The sequence below is a fragment of the Macrotis lagotis genome, chromosome 5 (genome assembly GCF_037893015.1).
Source record: "Macrotis lagotis isolate mMagLag1 chromosome 5, bilby.v1.9.chrom.fasta, whole genome shotgun sequence".
In the NCBI taxonomy this organism is placed as follows: domain Eukaryota; kingdom Metazoa; phylum Chordata; class Mammalia; order Peramelemorphia; family Peramelidae; genus Macrotis; species Macrotis lagotis.
The window spans coordinates 45315778-45337539 of NC_133662.1; positions in this window are offsets into that span (position 1 = coordinate 45315778).

Here is a 21762-nt window from a genome sequence, read left to right on the forward strand (position 1 = left end):
ACCAACCACCTCATCTTCCTCTGTCCTGGACCAAAACTCAGGGGTACCTGACTCCTTCAATATTCCTATTCATTCTCCCACCCTGGCTTATCCTCTCATTTTGGAATTGCACCCTTATAGCCATTCTTTAGGCCAGGGGGCACTGCCTTGAAAGGAGCTGAACATAGGACCAATTTCTTTTCCACAAGGTTGTTCTTCTTGATACCCTACTCCAACCTTGCTACTGTGGGCACTTAATTTATAGGGAAGGTCTGGTGTGGCTGCTGTCTTGGCCACAGATGGTCTTTGAAAGCCACACATCTGTGTAGTCCTCTTCTTGTCAGGGACCTCTTTTTCCCTTGGTCCCTTCCTTCTCCCCTTATAACCCAGTAGCCTGAGACAAGATTGTGTGGTAGAAGGGATGTCTGTGGAGGTTGGTTGGCCTTGCCTTCTCTTCTCTTCTCTTCTCTTCTCTTCTCTTCTCTTCTCTTCTCTTCTCTTCTCTTCTCTTCTCTTCTCTTCTCTTCTTTTCTCTCTGCCCTCCTTCACTTCATCCTCAAAAGGCCCATCCAACGTTTGAGGCTTAAGGAATGTGAGTTTGCTGATCTGAATAAAGATTTCTAGTTTTTCTAAAAAAAAGAAGACTAGAATCATAAGAAGTCTGAGAAAGGCTTTAAAAGTCAAATCAAATATTGTATTTATGCTTAAGGAGTTTATAAAGAAAGTATACTTTATTTTCTTTCCCATCAGGATAATAAGAGAATATTAATAGAGTTTTAAGGATGGTCTTATAGCTTTAGAGCTAAAAAAGGTTTTAGTTTCTCTTTACAGCTAAGGAAATGAAGGCTTTCTAAGACTGCATAATTTTCCCATGGTGAAAAGGAAAGTCTTAGGAAGTTTTGAATCCAGTTCTTCCTATCCCTATAGTCCAGGATTCTATTTGCTATTTTCCACTGAATTATAATTTTTGTTGCTCCTTCTACAAATGTAACAATATCTTCCCATATTTCTTATCAGAATACTGCTGCTACTGCTCAGAAATGTCTAGAGTAGAAAATTAATTCTATTGGAGTACTTTGGACATGATAGACATCAGGTGCAGGTATAATGCAGTCACTTAAGAGGAAATTGTAGTCAATTGCAATGATTCATTCTTTATTAAACTTAAATTAAAAGAAATAATGGTCATTACCTAATAATAGAGACATAAAATTTTGATCTGCATTTTAACAGTGACATGCAGTCACAGTAACTTGAAAATTATTTTTAGTCACCAATATTGAAATGAGGAATCAATAATCTATTTCATTAAGGTAATGCTGGATATTCCATCTATTGAATGAATTACTCTATTAGTCTTAAATTTTAGTAATAGCATCAGTCCCCCAACATTCTGTTCCATTAATTAACAATCACTGAATTCTGCAAAAGAGGCATTTTTGCTTAGATAAAATTTACCCTTTCAAAAAAGCTAAAGCCATAGAGAATATAATAAAATTGGCATTAAAATAAACTTACCTTTGAATTAAAGATGAAATTATTTAGTAAGCAAGCAAAGGTTTCCTCAAATAACTAGGATATTACAAAGCAGAGTTCATATGCCAGAATCTCCATGCCGCACTTACAAGCTTGATGAAATACACCAAGAATAGCACTGTAAGACTTGAAAAATGACTATTTAATTGCAAACTGCTTAAATCATGTGTCTTTCTTCATTCATAAAATTGAGATAAATAGCACTTGCCTCTCAGGATTGTTATGAAAGGTAAATGATTCTATTTGTAAGGCCTTTTGTAAACATTAAATTACTATCTTAATGCTAACTATTTTAATTAAATTATTCTAAGGCAGAGTCAATATGAGGAAGTAGGACAGAGATGCACACCCTCCCTTATTTCCCTCTGCTTTTATAGATCCTTTGCACTTCTTCATGTGATTTACCCCATTCTTTGGAGACCAAAGGAGCTTGAACTATAACTAAGAATCAACTATCTAGCAAAATTGACATATTCTTTCAGGGCAAAAGATAGACATTCAAGCAAGTAGATGACTCAAACTTTCCTGATGAAAAGACCAGAGCTAAATGCAAAATTGAATGTTCAAATATGAGACTCAAGAGGCACATAAAAAGTAAATGGGGAAAAATATTCAAAAATATTAAACTGCTTACATTTCTACATGGAAGAATGATATTTGCAACTCTTTAGAACTATTAGAAAGAGTATGCTTACAGGGTGTGGTCTTAAGTGGATTTTAATGATATGTTATAAAAAAAAATTAGAATTTAAAAAAAATAATTGTCCTAGGGGAAAAAAAAAAGGGAGGCAGAATAGATAAATTAGATCACATGTGAAGCAACTTTTAAAGTGGAGATAAAGTAGGGAGGGGGTGAGAATTAGGTGAATGTTACTAATACCTAATTTAACTCAGAGAGGGAATTATGTACATGTTCAGTTGGGTTTAAAAAATTATCATACAATCTTCCAGGGCAGAGTCAAAATGGCAGTGTGAGGCTAAGAACCTCTCAGAGCTTCTTCCGACCCAATTTTAAATGAAACCTCCATACAGATGTTAAAGCAACAGGTCCCACACAAAAACGAGTGAAGTAATTTCTTAACTCAAAATATTATGGAGGAAATTCAGCAAAGGTCTATCGGTCTGTCTCTTCCAAGTAAAAGGGAAGAATAGCCTAGCATAGGTGGAGAGTGGGAAAGTCAGTGGGAGGCTCTTAGCCACAATGCAGCTTAGGTCAAGGCTCAGCAAGCCAAAATGGCAGCAGGTCAGTATTTAGGGTCCCAATCCAGGGTCAGAAGACAAAGTTTGAATCCTGGGAAAGTTGGTGGAAGGACAGAACTGGATAGGGCTACCCCAAAACAGAAAACATACCACTGCATAGAAAATGCCATGGCACAAAGGAGGGAACAAAATCCTGCAAAAGCAATGCTTCAGCCTAAAAAGTAAAAGTAGTCAACCTGGAAAATAGATCCAGGAGAAAAAATTTACTAATATTGTCTTCCTGTAGGGATCCAGTTTAATGTTATTGACTACCATTTTCCATTCTTTTCATTTGCCTTGAGGCTTATATTTAAAAACTGATTTATCAATTCAGCTTTGGTCTTTTTCTCAGATAAGTGTGAAAATCCTCCTTTGAAAAGTCATCTTTTCCCCTAAAATGATGGATTGTGCAGAGTAGTTGATTCTTGGCTATAATCCAGATTACTCCCTAAAATCAAATCCTAATCCTTCCACTCTTTTAATATTGGAACTGATAAATCCTGTGTAATCCTAATTGTGATTCCCTGGTATTTTATTTGCTTCTTTTTGACTGCTTATAGTATTTTCTCCTATTGGGACAGAGGGAGGAAGTATATTTAGAAAGTGTGACTATAAATAGATCACAAAATAATCTTTCTTTACTTGATACTTTAGCTCATGAGGATGATGTTTCTATAAAGGGTACTTGGAAAGAAGAAATGAGGATTATAAATGAATGAATCAATCTACTTGAGAATCTACTATCAGAAAGAATAAAAGGAGTATATTTTGACAGAGAGGTTTTGATACATGACATGGTTAAAACAATAATCACAAAAGCAGAAGGACTGTACAGGAGAAGGCTAGGCATTAGTGGATAATATCACTTCTAATATTGAAAAGGGAAAGAAGAAAGGGTGTGAACACTGAGTGAATTCTACTGCCAATAGATTGATCCAGGGAGGGAACAAAAGACATTCCCAATTGAGTTTAAAAATGTCTCCTACCCTACCGAGAAGGGGGTTGGGGAGGGTAAAGAAATTGAAAGAAGGAACAGATAAAAGGGAAGGTGAAGGTAAAAATAAAATTAAAGTTAAAATTTAAAAGAAAAACTACAGGGGAAAGGAAGCAAAACATTTGTGAGGAAGAATAAGAGGACAGGGAAGAGAAAAGAACAGGGAAAGATAGGTTGGAGGGAAATACAGAATTAGTAATCTTTACTGTAAATGTGAATGAGATAAACTCTCTCATTAAGCAGAAGCAGATAGAAAAATGGAATAAAAATGAGAAGCCTACAAGAAACATATCTGAAGCAGAGAGCTATAAACACAGGGTAAAGGCAAAAAATTGGAGCAAAATGTATTATGCTTCAGCAAAAGAAACAAAGGGGGGTAGGTAGCAGTCCTTATCTCAGACAAAGCAAGAACAAAAATACATCCTATTAAAATAGATAAGAAACAAAAACTCAATCTTAAATTCTTAAAGGAGAAATTGAACAAATTGCAAAGAAAATAAATACAGCAATGCTATAACAGTGGGGGACTTCAACCTTCCTCTCTAAAAATAGATAAATCTAGCCAAAAATAAACATGAAGGAAGTTATAAAGATGAATAAAATCTCAGAAAACTCAGATATGCTAGACCTCTGGAGAAAACTGAATGGGAATGAAAAAGAACATACCTATTTCCTCTGTGATATATGGTACCTATATCAGAATTGATTATATATTGGTGCATTAAGAACCTTACAATGAAATGCAGAAAGACAGAAATAATTAATGCTTGGTTTTCAGATCATGATGCAATAAAAATACAAATAATAAAGGGTCATGCAAAGAATCAATTGGAACCTAAATAACCTACTTTTAAAGAATGAGTGAATCAAACAACAAATCATAGAAATAATGGACCATTTCATACAAGAAAATAACAACAATAAGAGATCATACCAAAATTTATGGGATGCAGCTAATGCAGTTTTTGGAGAAATTTTATATTTCTAAATGCATATGTGAATAAGATTGAGAAAGAGGAGAGCAGGGAATTGAGATTGCAACTTAAAAATACTAGAAAAAAAAGAGCAAATTAGAGATATTCAATTAAATAACAAATTTTAATTTCTGAAAAACAAAGGAAAGATTAATTAAAATGGAAGCAAGAAATTCATTGATTTAATAAATAAAACTAAGAGTTGATTTTATGAAAAAATCAAATAGATAAACCTTGGTTTATCTGATTAAAAACATTAAAGAATACCAATTTATCATTATCAAAAATGAAAAGGGTAAACTCGCCATCAATGAAGAGAAAATTTAAGAGATAATTCACAGCTATTTTGAAAACTGAATGCCAACAAATTTGTCAACCTGAGGGAAATGGTTCAATATTTACAAAATATAAACTATCCAGATTAACAAAAGAGGAAATAAAATATTAAATTTACCTCATTTCAGAAAAAAGAAATTGAAGAAATGATCAGTATACTTCCTAACAAAAAGTCTCTTTATCCAAAAGGATGTAAAAGTGAATTCTACAGACTTTTAAAGAAAAAATTCATTTCAATTCTACAAAAAAGTATTTTTAAAAAATAGGATGAAGTCTGCCAAATTCCTTTCATGTCACCAAAATGCTGCTTATACCCAAAACAAGAAATGCCAAAACAAAAAAAAAATTATAGACAATCTCCCTAGTGAAAATTGATATAAAAATCTTAATTAAAATTTTAGCAAAGAAATTACAAGTTATTACTAGGAAACACACCATAATCAGGAAGGATGTTTACCAAGTAGGCAGTGGTGGTTCAATATTAGGAAAACAATCAACATAATTGAAAATCTCAATAGCAAAACCAACAGAAATCAAATGGTAATTTCAATAGATGTTAAAAATCCTTTCACAAAATACAAAATTGCTTTTTTTAAAAATTATATAAATACTTTATTTGCTTTCCAATTACATACAATAGTAGTTTCTACAAATTATTTTTGCAAGGTTTTGAATTTTATGTTTTTTACCCTTGCTGAAGTCAATCTGATATAGATCAAAATTGAATGTGGTTTTTTTTTAGGTTTTTGCAGGGCAAATGGGGTTAAGTGGCTTGCCCAAGGCCACACAGCTAGGTAATTATTAAGTGTCTGAGACCAGATTTGAACCCAGGTACTCCTGACTCCAGGGCCAGTGTTTTATCCACTACGCCACCTAGCCACCTCAAAATAGAATGTTTTGAGAGGACAAAACAGATCCATAAGGAGGAAAGAAAACATTAGAAATAGCAATATTATGTACTACAAAGTCAACTTTTTAAAAATTGAAGATAATAAACTTTAATCTTCATTTAAACTCCACAGTTCTTTCTCTGGATATAGAAGTTATTCTTCATCATAAATTCCCTAAAATTGTCCCTGATTATTGCACTGATGGAGTGAATAAATCCATCAAGGTAGATCATCACCCTTTTACAACATCCCTTCCTACTACAAAGACTAAAGAATACAGAAATGAATGGGATTTTCATTAAAATAATAAGTAGTCTATATCTATAATGTAAAACCATCAATCAAAACTATATGCAATGGGGATAAACTAGGGGCAATTTCAATAAATTCAGAGGTGAGACAAGGATACCTGTTACACCCCAGTTATTTAACAAGGTATTAGAATTGTTATCTTTAGAAATATCAGAAGAAAAATAAAATGAAGGAATAGAAAAGGCAATGAAGAAAAAGAGCTTTCACTCTTTTAAAATGATATGATAGTATACCAAGAGAACTCTAGAAAATCAACTTAAAAACTATTTAAAACAGTTAACAACTTCATCAGATTAGCAGGATATAAGATAAATCCATAAAAATAATCAACATTTTTATATATGAACAACAAAGCCCAAAGCTAAGAGAGAGAAAGGTTAATTTCATCCAAAGAACTGTTGGAAATGTCAAGTACTTAGGAATCTACCTCCCATAACAAACCCAAAAACTGTATGAACACAATTACAAAATATTTTTCACCTAAATAAAGTGAGATATAAACAATTAGAAAAGCATTAATTTCTCATGGTTTGGGCTGAGCTGATAGAATAAAAATGAAAATTCAACCCAAATTAAATTATTTGTTTAGTTCAGGATCAAACTACCAAAAATCTATTTTGCAGAGCTAGAATAAAAGAGTAACAATTCATCCAGAGCAACAAAAGTTCGAGAATATCAAGGGAATTGATGAAAAAGAAATGCATAGGAAAGTAGCCTAGCTGTATAACATTTAATAGTATATATTAAAGTGAAAGTCATCAAAACTGGTTAAGGTGATATGTAATATTGGGCCAGGGAGATATAGACCCAGAACCAATTGGAAATTCAATAACCTCATTTTAAAGAATGAGTGGATCAAAAGACAAATTATAGAAAAAATTAATCATTTTATCCTAGATAATGGCAATAATGAAACAACATTCCAAAACCTATGGGATTCATTCAAAGCTGCTGTCAGGGGATATATTATATCTTTAAATGCTTACATGAATAAATTAGAGAAAGAAGAAATCAATGAACTAAATATGCAACTAAAAAAATTAGAGAAAGACAAATTAAAAATCCCCAATTAAATACCAAATTAAAAATTCTAAAAATTAAAGAATAAAATAAAAGCAAAAGCAAAAAAACTATTGAATTAATACATAAAACCAAAAGTTGGTTTTATGAAAAAACCAATAAAATTCATAAACCTCTGGTTAATTTGATTAAAAAAGAAGAAAACCAAATTGCTATATCATAAATGAAAAAGGTGAATTCACCACCAATGAGGAGGAAATTAAAGCAATTATTCAAAAATATTTTGCCCAACTCAATACCAATAAATTTGAGAATCTAAGTGAAATGGATGAAAATCTACAAAAATATAAGTTGCCCAGGTTAAATGAAGAGGAGATTAAATACCTGAACAACCCTATCTCAGAAAAAAGAAATTCAACAAGCCATCACTGAACTCCCTAAGAAAAAATTTGCATGGCCTGATGGATTCACAACTGAATGTTATGAAACATTTAAGGAGTAATTGGTTCCAATTCTATAAACTCTTTGGAAAAATAGGGGAAAATGGACCTCTGCCTAACTCTTTCTATGAAACCAATATGGTGCTGATACCTAAACCAGGAAGTGTTAAAACAGAGAAAGAAAATTATAGACCTATCTCCTTGATGAATATAGATGCGAAAAATCTTAAGTAAAATCTTAGCAAAATAATTACAACAAGTTATCACTAGGATAACACAATATGACCAAGTGGGATTTATCCCAGGAATGCAGTGTTGGTTCAATATTAGGAAAACTGTTAATATACTCAATTATATCAACAAAAACCTATCAGAAATTATATGATCTTATCAATAGATGCTAAAAAAAGCTTTTGACAAAATACAGAACCCATTCCTATTGAAAGCACTAGAGAGTGTACGAATAAATGGACTTTTCCTTAGAATAATTAGCAGTATCCATCTGAAACCATCAAGAAGCATTATATTCAATAGGGAGAGGCCAGAGGCATTCCCAGTAAGATCAGGGTTGAAACAAGGATGTCCATTATCAACATTACTATTCAATATCATATTAGAAATGTTAGCTTCAGCAATTAGAGAAGAAAAAGAAATTGAAGGAATTAGAATTGGGAAGGAAGAGAGAAAACTCTGACCCTTTGCAGATGACATGACAGTATACCTGGAAAACCCCAAGAATTCATCCAAAAAAACTACTAGAAACAATTAGCAATTTTAGCAAAGTTGCAGGATATAAAATAAAACCTCATAAATTATCAACTTTTCTATATATGACTAGCAAGATACAAAAAGAAGAGCTAGAAAGAGAAATCCTATTCAAAGTAACCTCAGACAATTTAAAATACCTGGGAGTCTATTTGCCAAGACAAATGCAGAAACTTTTTTAAAACAATTATAAAACACTTCTCACACAAATTAAATCACATTTAACTAAACTGGGCAAACATCAACTGCTCATGGATAGGTAGAGCTTATATAATGAAATGATGATTCTACCAAAACTAAACTAACTGTTTAGCACCCTACAAATCAAAATTCTACAAAATTACTTTAATTGGTCAGAAAAAGTTGTAAGTAAATTCATATGAAGAAATAAAAAGTCACAAATTTCCAGAGATTTAATGAAAACAAGGGTTAAAAGGGGGAGCTTAGCACTACCCAATTTAAAATTATATTATAAAGCATTAGTCATCAAAACTATCTTGTATTGGCTAAGAAATAGAGTGGTGGACCAGTGGAACAGACTAGGTGCAATAGTAGGAAATGATTATAGCAATCTGCTGTTTGATAAACCCAAATAGTCCAACTATTGAGATAAAAACTCTCTCTTTGATAAGAACTGCTGGGAAAATTGAAAGTTATTATGGAAGAAACTTAGATTAGACCAACCCCCCCACATTCCTTACCAAGATAAGACTCTAATGGATACAGGATTTAGACATAAAAAACAATACTATAAGCAAATTGGAAGATCAAGGACTAGTTTACCTGTCAGATCTATGGAAAGGGGAACAGTTTATGACTAAGGAAGAGATGGAGAACCTCACTAGAAACAAAATACATGATTTTTATTACATTAAATTAAAAAGCTTTTGCACAGATAAAACCATTGTAATCAAGATCAAAATAAATGTATAAACTGGGAAACAATCTTTACAACCAATGTTTCAGACAAAGGTCTCATTTCTAAAATATACAGAGAACTGAGTCATATTTTTAAAAAATTTATTCCCCAATTGACAAATGGTCAAAGGATATGCAAAGGCAATTGACAGATGAGGAGATCAAAGCAATCCATAGTCATATGAAAACTTGCTCTAAATCCTTACTTATTAGAGAAATGCAAATTAAAGCTTCTCTGAGGTACCACCTCACACCTCTCAGATTGGCCAATATTACCAGAAAAGACAATGCTCATTGTTGGAAGGGTTGTAGGAAATCTGGGATACCATTACACTGTTGGTGGAGCTGTGAACTCATCCAAAATTTCTGGAGCTAAATTTGGATCTATTCCCAAAAGGGCAAGAAAAATGTGCATACCCTTTGATCCAGCAATACCACTACTGGGTCTATACCCTGAAGAGATGATGAAAAAGGGTCAAAACATCACTAGTACAAAAATATTCATAGCAGCCTTGTTTGTGGTGGCAAAGAACTGTAAATCAAGTAAATGTCCTTCAATTGGGGAGTGGCTTAGCAAACTGTGGTATGTGTATGTCATGGAACACTATAGTTCTATTAGAAACCAGGAGGGACAGGAATTCAGGGAAGCCTGGAAGGATTTGCATGAAGTGATGCTGAATGAAATGAGCAGAACCAAAAAACCACTGTACACCCTAACAGCAACATGAGGGTGATGATCAACTTTGATGGACTTGCTCATTCCATCAATATAACAATCAGGAACCATTTTGGGCTGTTTGCAGTGGAGAATGCCATCTGTATCCAGATAAAGAACTATGTAGTTTGAACAAAGTTCAAGGACTATTCCCTCTAATTTAGAAAAAAGCTGATTATCTTATTGTTTGATCTTGTTATCTCTTATACTTTATGTTTCTTCCTTAGGATATGATTTCTCTCTCATCAAACTCAATTTGGATCCATGTACAACATGGAAACAATGTAAAGACTGACAAATTGCTTTCTGTGGGTGGGGTGGGGGATGGAAATAAGATTGGGGAAAAAATTGCAAAACTCAAAGTTAATAAAATTTTTAATTAAAAAACTGGTTAAGATGGTGGAGAGAAATTAGGCACACTGTGTTAAGGTCTCCTGTCTTTCCCTCAGGAACTAATATGAAATTAATCTCTTAACAGAAATTCAATCAACAAAGCCCAGACAAAGAAGCTAGGAGAACATCTACCAACAATGTCTGAATCAAGGTAGTATGGATGAGCTGAGGACAGAGAGCAGAGAGACAGCCTCAGGGTTGCAGGGTGAAGCCCAAGGACCAAATTAAGCTGGGGAGGGTTTGGGGGTGTTCTGGGGAGCTCCAGTGAGATTGAAGGGGGAGTTCCAGAACAGAGAGATTTAGAATGTGACTGGACAATGATCTGCTGGTTTAGTTGGTCTGGAGGACCAAAGCCACAGGCAACATGCTTTCAGCAGATCCATCTTCCCAGAACAAACACAGTAACCGCCCCCCCACCCCCATCCCCTCCCCAGGCTCAGGAATGGGCAGCAGAACTTCCTCAGTAGAGTGGGGAGATTAATTACCTAGCTGCAGGGCATAGTCCACATTGTTCAGATACAACAGTATTCAGCTGCCCCCCACTCCCTCTAGGCCTATGGAGTGGGCCTCAAATCAATATTACAGACACTCCAGAGAAAGCAACTGGCCCACATGTAGTTATTAAATCCAGTGAGCAAAACCTCTAGGAATTTCAAGACCAAGGAGCTGTGAAACAGCTTTCCCCCAACACAAGGTCTTAGGACAATGAAGAAAGGCCAGCAGAAGGGGGGACCCAAAGAAAATTAACTTAAAGACAAAGATCCTACCTCAGAGAGATCTAGAAATTATGAGGAGAATATGAATCAATCTACAATCCAAAAAGCCTTCCCAGAAGAAATCAGGAAGGAGTTTAAAAATCATTTGGAAAAATTGTTAAAAGAATCTCAAGAGAAAATTAACATGTGGCAACAAGAAAACAAATCCTTGGAAAATAAAATTGCAAAAAATACAATGTAAATAGAAATGCAAATAGAACGCAAAAAAAAAAAATTTCTCCAAACCCCAATTGGATAAATGGAATCCTTCAAAAATATAATTGACCAATTGGAAAAGGAGTTGCAAAAAGTAAATGAAGAAAATTCTTCTCTAAAAAAGAATGAAATCTGTGAAAAGCTCTGACTTCATAAGACAACAAGAATCTGCTAAACAAACCCCCAAAATCAGAAAAATAGAAGAAAATGTAAAATACCTCATCTACAAAAGCAAATACTTCAAGAATATATCCAGAAGAGACAACTTTAGCAAACAATGGGCTTGCCTAAAATTTTGAAGAGGAAAAAGAAGTCTGGACTCAATTTTACAGGACTTAGTAAAGGAAAATTGCCCTGATATCATGGATCCAGAGGGGAAAATAGTTACTGAAAGAAAATAACTATCCCCTCCTCAAACAGATCCCAAAAAGAAATATTGGGACCAAATTCCAGAACTATCAGATAAAAGAAGAAATGCTATAAGCAGCCAGAAAGAAACAATTTAGATACCAAAGGAACTAGAGTAAAGACTACACAGGACCTGGCTGGATCAAGATTAAGGGATAGAAGAGCCTGGAATGTAATATTCCAAAGAGTGAGGGAGCTTGGAATGCAGCCAGGAATCCACTATCTGGCAATACTGAGCCTCCTTTCCCAGGGGAAAAGATGGATATTAAATGAAATAGGTGACTCCCTACTTTTCCTGATGAAAGGACCAGAGCTAAATAGAAAATTTGGACTTCAAACAAGAGACTCAAGAGACACATGAAAAGTTCTAAAAATATTGAAGAAAAAAATGCTAACCAATCATATGAAACTGGCTATATCCCCATTTGGGAGAAACATTCTTATGACTCTCAAGAATTGTGGCTCTACTAGAGAAAATATACTTAGCTGGAAGTAGTAGACACTCATGACTTATCTATGATTTTGATAGAATTATTTAAAAACATTATCTCCTTAAAAAGAGGGGGGACAGTAAAGACAAAGGAGGTTCAAGGAGACTGAATTGCGTAAATTATATTACATAAAGAGATACAAAGGATCTATTGCAATGAAGGAGAAGAAGGGATGAGGTCAGAAGTGCTGGAAAGCAGTCAAAGGACTCATTATGAGAAATATTATATCACTAAATGATTACGTGAAAAGAATAGAGAAGAGATCAATGAATTGATAATATAACTAAAAAACTATAAAAAGAACACATTCAAAATTGAATAAATTTAGAAATTCTGAAAGGCAAAGAAGATATTAATAAAATTGAAAGTAAGAAAACTATTGAAAAATAAATCAAGGTAAGAGTTGGTTATATGAAATAATAGATAAACTTATTTGCTTAAATAAAAGAAGGAAGAAAATCAAATTACAGTATGAAAAATGAAAAAAGTGAATTTTCCATCAATGAAGAGGAAATTGAAGTAATAATTCAGAGCTATTTTGTGCAACTGTATGCCAATAAATACAATAATTTAAGTTTATTGAGTGAATATTGATAAAAATATGAATTGCCCAGAAAATAGTAGATAAAATAATAAATAATCCCATTTAGGAAAAAGCAATAATGAAGGCCCTAAGAAATTATCTCAAGGGCCAGAAGGATTTGCAAGTGAATTCCACCAAACATTTAAAGAGCATTTTTTTCTAATTCTAAATAAACTATTTGAAAAACTAGATAAAGAAGTTCTGACAAACTCCTTTTATTAAACCAATATGGTGTTGATACCTAAACAAAGAAGAACCAAAACAGAGAACAAAATTATCCTACTAGATACTGATGCAAAAACTTTAAATAAAATATTAGCAAGGAAACTACAACATGTCTCTAAAATAACACACTATTATCAGGTAGAATTTCTACCAGATATGAAGAAATATTTAGAAAACAGTGAGCAGAACTGATCATTTGTGTAACAAAACTATGAGAAATCAATTCTCTCAATAGATCCTCAAAAACCTTTTGACCTAATAAAAGATCCATTCATTTTAAAATACTAGAGAGTGTATAGAAATAAATGGAGTTTTTCTTAAAATAAAGGCAATGTCTTAGTAAAACCAATAGTAAGCATTAAATGTATTGGGGTTAAGCTAGAAGTATTTCCAATAAGATTAGGGATAAAACAAGGATGCCAATTTGCTACTGTTATTCAATATTGTCTTTGAAACATTAGATAACAATAAGAGAAGCAAATGAAATTTAAGAAATTACAAGTCAATGGATAAACAAAATTTTAACTCTTTGCAGATGATATGAGAGTATACTTAGAGAGCACTTGAAAATGAATTGAAAATTCCTTTAAACAATTAACAACTTTAGCAAAATTTCAAGATATAAAATAATCCCACACAAATCATAGAATCTCTGTTTTATGAAAGTAGCCCAGCAGAGAGATATAGAAAGATAAATTTATTTTAAAGTAATGCTTGATAATATAAAATATAGGAATCTACCTGCCAAGATAAATACATAAACTATATGAACAGAATTATTAAAAAAAACTTTTGATACAAATATAATGAGATCCAAACAATTGGAAAAATGCCAATTGCTCATGTGTAGACTGAGCTAATAGAACAATGACAATTCTGACTAAATTAAATTATTTATTCAGTGCCATGCCAAACAGACTATGAAAAATATATTTTAATAAGTTAGAAAAAGTAGTTACAAAATTCATCTGGCAGAAGAAAAATCAAGAATATCAAGGAAATTAATGAAAAATTAATATAAAGAATGGTGGCCTAGTTGAAACAGTTCTATAGTCATACTGTAAAGTGGAATTCATCAAAACTTTCTGGTACTGATTAAGAAATAATATTGTATCAGTTAGATCCACACACACACACACACACACACACACACACACACACACACACACACATATATATATATATATATATATATATATATATATATATTATATATACGTATGTATTAGAATTTTGCAAGGCAAATGGGGTTAAGTGGCTTGCCCGAGGCCACACAGCTAGGTAATTATTAAGTGTCTGAGGCTGGATTTGAACTCAAGTACTCTTGACTCCAGGGCCAGTGCTCTATCCACTATGCCACCTAGATGCCCCTAGATCCAGATATAATAAGTACAAAAGAAACAGTTGTAAATAATTATGATAATCCTTCATTTTATATACCCCAAAACTCTAGCATGGGATAAGAACTCAGTGCTGGGAAAACTGGAAAGTAGTGAGGCAGAGATTCATTGAAGACCAACATTCTTTACCAAATTGATGTCAAAATGGGTACATGATTGAGACAAAAAAGTTGATACTGTAAGCCAATTAGGAAAACAAAGAATAGTTTATTTGTCATATCAATAGAAAGGGGAGAATTGTGTGGCAAAATAATAAACAGAAAACATCATGAAATGTAAAATGGATAATTTTGATCACTTAAATTTAAAAGTTTTTGCATACATAAAACCAATACAACAAAAATTAGATAGTATGTAGAAAGCTGGGAAACAATCTTCTCAACTAGAGTTTCTGATAAAGGAGTCAATTCTAAATTATATAGAGATCTGTGTCAAATTTGTGAGTATATATATCAATCCCCAATTGATAAATGGTCAAAGAATATGAACAGCAAATTTTCCAATAAAGAAATTAAAGCTATCTGTGGTCATATTGAAAAATAATCTGAATGATTATTGATTATAGAAATGCAAATTAAAATAACTTTGAAATACCATCTTATGAAAATCAGATAAGTTAAGAAAACAAAAACAGAAAATGTTCAATGTTCAAAGAAAGCTGGACAAAGTGGAAAGTGGGAGACTAAAGCCATGTTGGTGAAGTTGTAGACTGATCTAACTATTCTAGGGAGCAATGTGGAATAATTCCCAAATTAAATTGTGTATGCTCTTTGATACAGAAATAAAACTGTTGGATCTGTATTCCAAAGAAATCATAAATAATGGGAAAAATCCCATGTATCAAAACTATATATATAATATTTCTTTTTTTAGTGTCAAAGAATTGGAAAATGGGGGAATTCCCATCAATTGGCAAATGACTGAAAAAATAAGGTATATACATATGATAAAGTACCAATATTCTATAAGAAATTATGAGTGGGAAGATTTCAGAAAAGTCTGTAAACACTTACATGAACTGAAGTTGTTTGAGGTAAGCCACACAAGGAGAATTTTTTACACATTTGTACATCAACATTATATTAGGTTCAACTATGATGAGCTCAGCTTTTTCTCAGCAGTATTGTGATAAAGGACAATCCTACAAGACTTGTGATGTAAAAGACCAAACTCATCAAGAGAGAAAAAAGCAAACTGGAATCTGAATGAAGACCAGAGAACATTATTTTGACTTTCTAAAACTTGTTTTCTGATTTTTCTTTTTCTCATGTTTTTCCCCTTAAGTTCTGATTCTTCTTTCACAACATGATTAATAGAAATGTGTTTAAAACAGTTTTACATGAATAATCTATATCGATTAATGACAGTCATGGGGAAGAAGGGAAAGGAGAAAAACTTTGGAACTCAAAAGCATACAAAAGGATAAATTTTGAAATGAAAATCAAATGAAAAATTAAAATAGAATTAAAAAGAAATTGACATACTGGCTAAGAAATAAAGAAGTCGATCAGAATAGATTAGGTGCAAAAAAAACAGTAGTAAATGAGTATGGTAATCTATTGTTTGATAAACCCAATTTGTCCAGCTTCTGGAATAAGAACTCACTATTTGACCAAATCTTCTGGGGAAACTGGAAAACTGTGTGTTAGAAACTCATCATAGAATCACATCTCACAGCCTGTTTCAAGAAAAAGTCAAAATGGTTATAAGATTCGGACAAAAAAGGGGAATGGTTGAAAAAGTTATGGTATATGAATGTGATGGAGTACCATTGTATTCTAAGAAATCCTAGGTGGTACAATGATTAGAGCACCAACCCTGGAGTCAGGAGGACCTGAATTGAAATCTGGCCTCAGACACTTAATAATTACCTAGTTGTGTGACCTTGGGCAAGTCACTTAACCCCATTGCCTTGCCAAAAGCTAAAAAATATAGAGAGAAGACATCTGAAATTGCTGAAAAGATTTACATGGACTGATGTGGAATGAAGTGAGCAGAACCAGGAGAACATAGTGTATAGTAACAGTACCGTTGTGTGATGATCAGTTATGATGGACCCAATCCTAAAAGCAGTTCAGGAATCAAGGACAATCCTAAAAAACTTGTGATATAAATGATCATTCGCATCCAGGAAATACTGTGAAATCTGAATGCAGAACAAAGCATACAATATTCATGTTTTAAAACTTTTTTTTACTTATTTTTATTTTCTTTTTCCTGCTTATTTTTCTGTAGTTCTAATTCTTATTTCACATCATGTCTAATATGGAAATGTTTAAACATGATTGTCCACATACAACATATATTAGATTATTTACTGCCCTGTGGATTGAGAGGGATGGATGGTGGTGGATATACTCAAAAAACTTACAAAAAGATGTATGTTGAAAACTATCTTTGCATGTAATTGGATAAAATTACATTAAAAATGATCAATAGTACCTATCAAAACCATCCATAAGAACTATCTGTAAGTCTTCCCAATAAATTCAGATTTGATGTCCATTATCATCACTATTATTCAATATTTTACTAGAAATGCTAGCCATGGTAATAAAAGAAGAAGAAAATGATGGAATTTGAAGAATCAATAGAGAAAATGACAAATGCTAGGGGGGAATTGTGAAAAATATAATACTGGTGGAATTGGAATTGATCTAACAGCTCTTCTCTATCTTCTGGAGAGTTATTTGGAACTATGATCAAAGTGCTATAAAAAGTGCTCTATCATTTAATCAAGCAATGTTACTTTTAGATGTGCAAGAAATCTCAGATGTTCCATCAGCTAGCATCACACCATGCATATACAGAATAATTGGTTCCGGAAATGGAGAAGCTTTAAATATTGTGCCTAAGTTCACTTTACCTTGGCAATATACTCCCCAGGGAGGTATACATTGATAATGAGGTTGACAAACTCATTGCCTTTACTAGCTCATTATTTGAGCAGCTCTGAAAGTATGGAAGAGAGGAGGAAATAGACATGACTACCAAACTGAAAGCAAACAGAGCCATTATGGTTACCTCATTGATGTTTGGCTCTGAAACCTGGATAGTCTATCAGTCCCATGCCAGAAAACTGATTTGGTTCTATTTAAATTTTGATTCTGAAGATCACCTGATAGGATAAGATAACAGTTACTGAGGTCCTTTCTCCATCTAAATAGCCAAGAATTCAAAAATTACTACAAAGAGTGCAATTATGATGAACTGGCTACTATTCTCAACAATGTTTGAAAAAAGATTATTGGCAAAAAGACTATTTTATAGAGAACTCACAAAAGGCTACTCCTCATAGGATAGGTCAGAAAAAGTGATACAAGGACACTCTCAATGTTTTCACATCTCTCTACTAACATGGAGAGGTGGTAAAATGTTTCTATATTCTGAGATCTGGTACTGGCCAGGGTATCAATCTTGGTAAATGTGTTTCAAGAGAGTTGATTCTGTTTTTTCTCCGCGTGCTCATGCGCACACATGCATGTGTGTGTGTGTGTGTGTGTGTGTGTGTGTGTGTGTAATTCAGAAGGAAATTATATTGGGATAAATTGTATTTCTAGGATTTGGGGAATATTGAATCATATAATTTACTCATTTCTTTTGGGAAAGAGATATTTGTACTATCCAATCTGTTTTGATGTTAAATTGATAAATCCTCAAATAGTTGCTTATGTTTGGGTTTTGAATTTAATTGATTTGGGGGAAATAGCATATGAAATTGATAATGCTTCAGTACAAGATCTTCCTCTGGATCATGCTGAATCTGAAAATAATCCACCCTCTTGTGGATGGTTTACAGGAAATTTGCCTCAAAAACAAAAAGGGGGATTTGTAAGAGACAGTTGAGGGTTGTAAACTTTTAACACCTGCTATCTGCAGGCACCCAGGCATTGTTTGATTTGTAATTAGAGAACGCCTTGGGATTGGGAGTGAAAAAGGATGTTTAAGCATTTGTTTGGGACTAAATAAACAGAACTTTTCAGAGAATTTTTTATCTTTTGTCTCTGGCTGGTTCAACATCTGAGTAAAGGATAAACTAGCCTGCAGGAACACAGCAACTCACTTTTAAATTTATGGAGCAGATTATTCAAAAACATTAAGGTCCATTAGTTTCCTTTAGTATAGTAGAGGTCAAGTTTAATAGAAATTGAATGTATAAATGATCAAAATAGAATAGTAGTTTACATCCAAATGAATTGTTTATATATATAAATATACTTATATTAATTATAATTATATATTTGATTATATATAATTATATTCATCTTACAAATATAGATTTATATTACAGCATATGGGTATGCAAAACTAAATATAAATATACTTTTTCCATTCTCTTACCTGATCATATTTTCCATGAAGCATTTACTTAATTTTATTGTGATATTTTATACATATTATTTATGATAGCTGTTGTTTAGTAAAAACCTGTTTACATGTATATATGTATATATGTATACAAGTATATATGTGTTTACTTACCCATGCATACCCACTCAATCCCATAACATAAATTCACTTCTACATGCATACATATAAATATGCACACATTATATGTATATATTATTTGTGTATGTGCATGTATATTTTATACATATATACAAAATATGTGCATATGGAGATACATTTTATGTTTATGCATATATTGATACATATTTATATACTTTTATATCTACATCTACATAAGCATAAGGCAATTAGATGACCCAATGGTTTGAACGCTGACTCTGAATTCAAGAATACCTGAGTTGAAATATGGTTCTCATACACTTGTTATCTGTGTGATCTTGGGCAAGTCACTTAATCTTGAGTGTCCCATATCCAGGGCTATCTCCAATTATCCTGATTAATAGCTGATAATTGGACCCAGATGATTCTGGAGGACAATTAGTGGATAGTGACTTAGTTCAGCACCACCTTACTAAATCCAGTATACATGCATGTTGTAGCATCACTTTGCTGATGTCATGGTCTTCTCTGAGAATGAAGGATAAATATCATCATGTATGTGGATGTGTATTATATGTGTATACACATGCACACTATATATATATATATATATATATGTATATAGTGTGCATGTGTAGTGATTGTAGCTATTGTTTAGTTATTTCAATCATGTTCAGCTTTTATTGAATCCATTTGGGATTTTCTTTTAAAAGGTAATGGAGCATCTCATTCTCTCCAGCTCATTTTACAGATGAAGAGCTGAGAACAACAGGATTAAGTTACTTGTCCAGACAGTTAACAAGTATCTGAGGCTGTATTTGAACTCTGGAAAATGAATCATTTTAGATCCAGTCCTGGCAGCAGGGCATTTAGGTGACAGAGTGGATAGAGTACTGGGTCTTGGTGTCAGGGAGACCTGAGTTTAAATATAGCTTCAGATATTTACTAGCTGTGTGAGTTTGGCCAAGTTTGTCTTAATCCACTGGAAAAGAAAATGCCAAGAAAACTACAAATGAGGTCACAAAGAGCCAGATATTAGTGAAACAAACACACACCAACACCAAAAACATATATATATACACACACATATATATGTATATATATATAAATGTATGTATATAGACATGCATATATACATATACAGAACATACATAAATTTATATGTTTGCACACATGTAAGCCCATACATATATATATATATATATCCACTCACATATACATATTTTCAGAATGCTCATTACACTATAATCAAATAAAAAAATCAGTCCTTGAGCTAAAGCATTTAGTTCCCATTGGGTTTTGCATTTTGATTTGTGTGCATATGTCAGGAAGGACAAGGAGAGTTTCAAAATATTTTATTTAATCAACAATAATAAAAGATTATATTATAGAAATTATACATCTTATAAAGTCATTGTATTCAGGACATATAGTAATATGTATGACAGTCATCTATATTATGTATACATAGATATAAATATACTTACTATAATTATAACTATGTATTTGATTATATATGATTATATGTATTTTACAAATATAGATTTATGGGTATGCAAAACTATATATATATATATATATATATATATATATAAATATATATATAATTCTCCTACCTTATTTTATATATGTATTCAAATCACATTTCAGAACGCTCATATACCTATATATACACCTATATGCATATATACATGCATGTATATATATACAAATATCATATATATCTCTCTATGTGTATGTATATATATTATATTCATATACATGCAGACTATACTAAGATCTTAATTTCTGAGAAAATATATGATTTTATATAAAATTAAAGTTTTGCTGAATAAATAGGTTTTTAATCACTTTTGGTCTTCTAGTAATAGAGATTAGTTTAAATTGGTTACAATATTCATTTGCATCAATCTAAATCATTTTCCTTGTATTTGTTAGTTTAAATTTTATGCCAATTTACTTACATAATTCATGTGGTATTTGTTTTAGTAGATGTAGAACTTTATTTTACAAATTTCTATATTTCTAATTTTGTATTAATTGCATATGCATTAAAAATTATTGGTCTGATTTTATACCTACACAGTTTATTAATCCATCAAACCCATATAATCAGTGACTCATTTGCCATCAGAAAAAAAATCATTCAATTTCATTTTGAGATGTTATTCAGGGGTGGCTAGGTGGCATAGTGGATAAAGCACCAACCTTGGAGTCAGGAGTACCTGGGTTCAAATCTGGTCTCAGACATTTAATAATTAGCTAGCTGTGTGGCCTTGAGCAAGCCACTTAACCCCATTTGCCTTGCAACAACCTAAAAAAAAGAAAGTAAAGAGAGATGTTATTCAAGGATCACCACGGGCAGTGTTTTCTAATTATTTTCTCAGATCATATATTCCTAATGTATAGTCAAATTGGTTATTTTTCAGACTTCATATCTTTGACCATTCCTTTGATATATGTTCTCCCAATGTATTTTTCACTTATCTAATCTATTCCTGTTTTTTACTGAATTTACCAAGTATTAGTGGATATATTGATTTGATATGGAAGTTAAGATTAAATTTTCCAAAGAATTTTCTCCATTTTTTATATACTCTACACTGAATACTGACATATACATTTCAGCTGTTCCCTTGGAGACTTTTTACAAATACCTATCATGACAATTTAATATGTATTGACTAATATTCAGTGATGAATTTTATTGCCTTTGAAAATAAG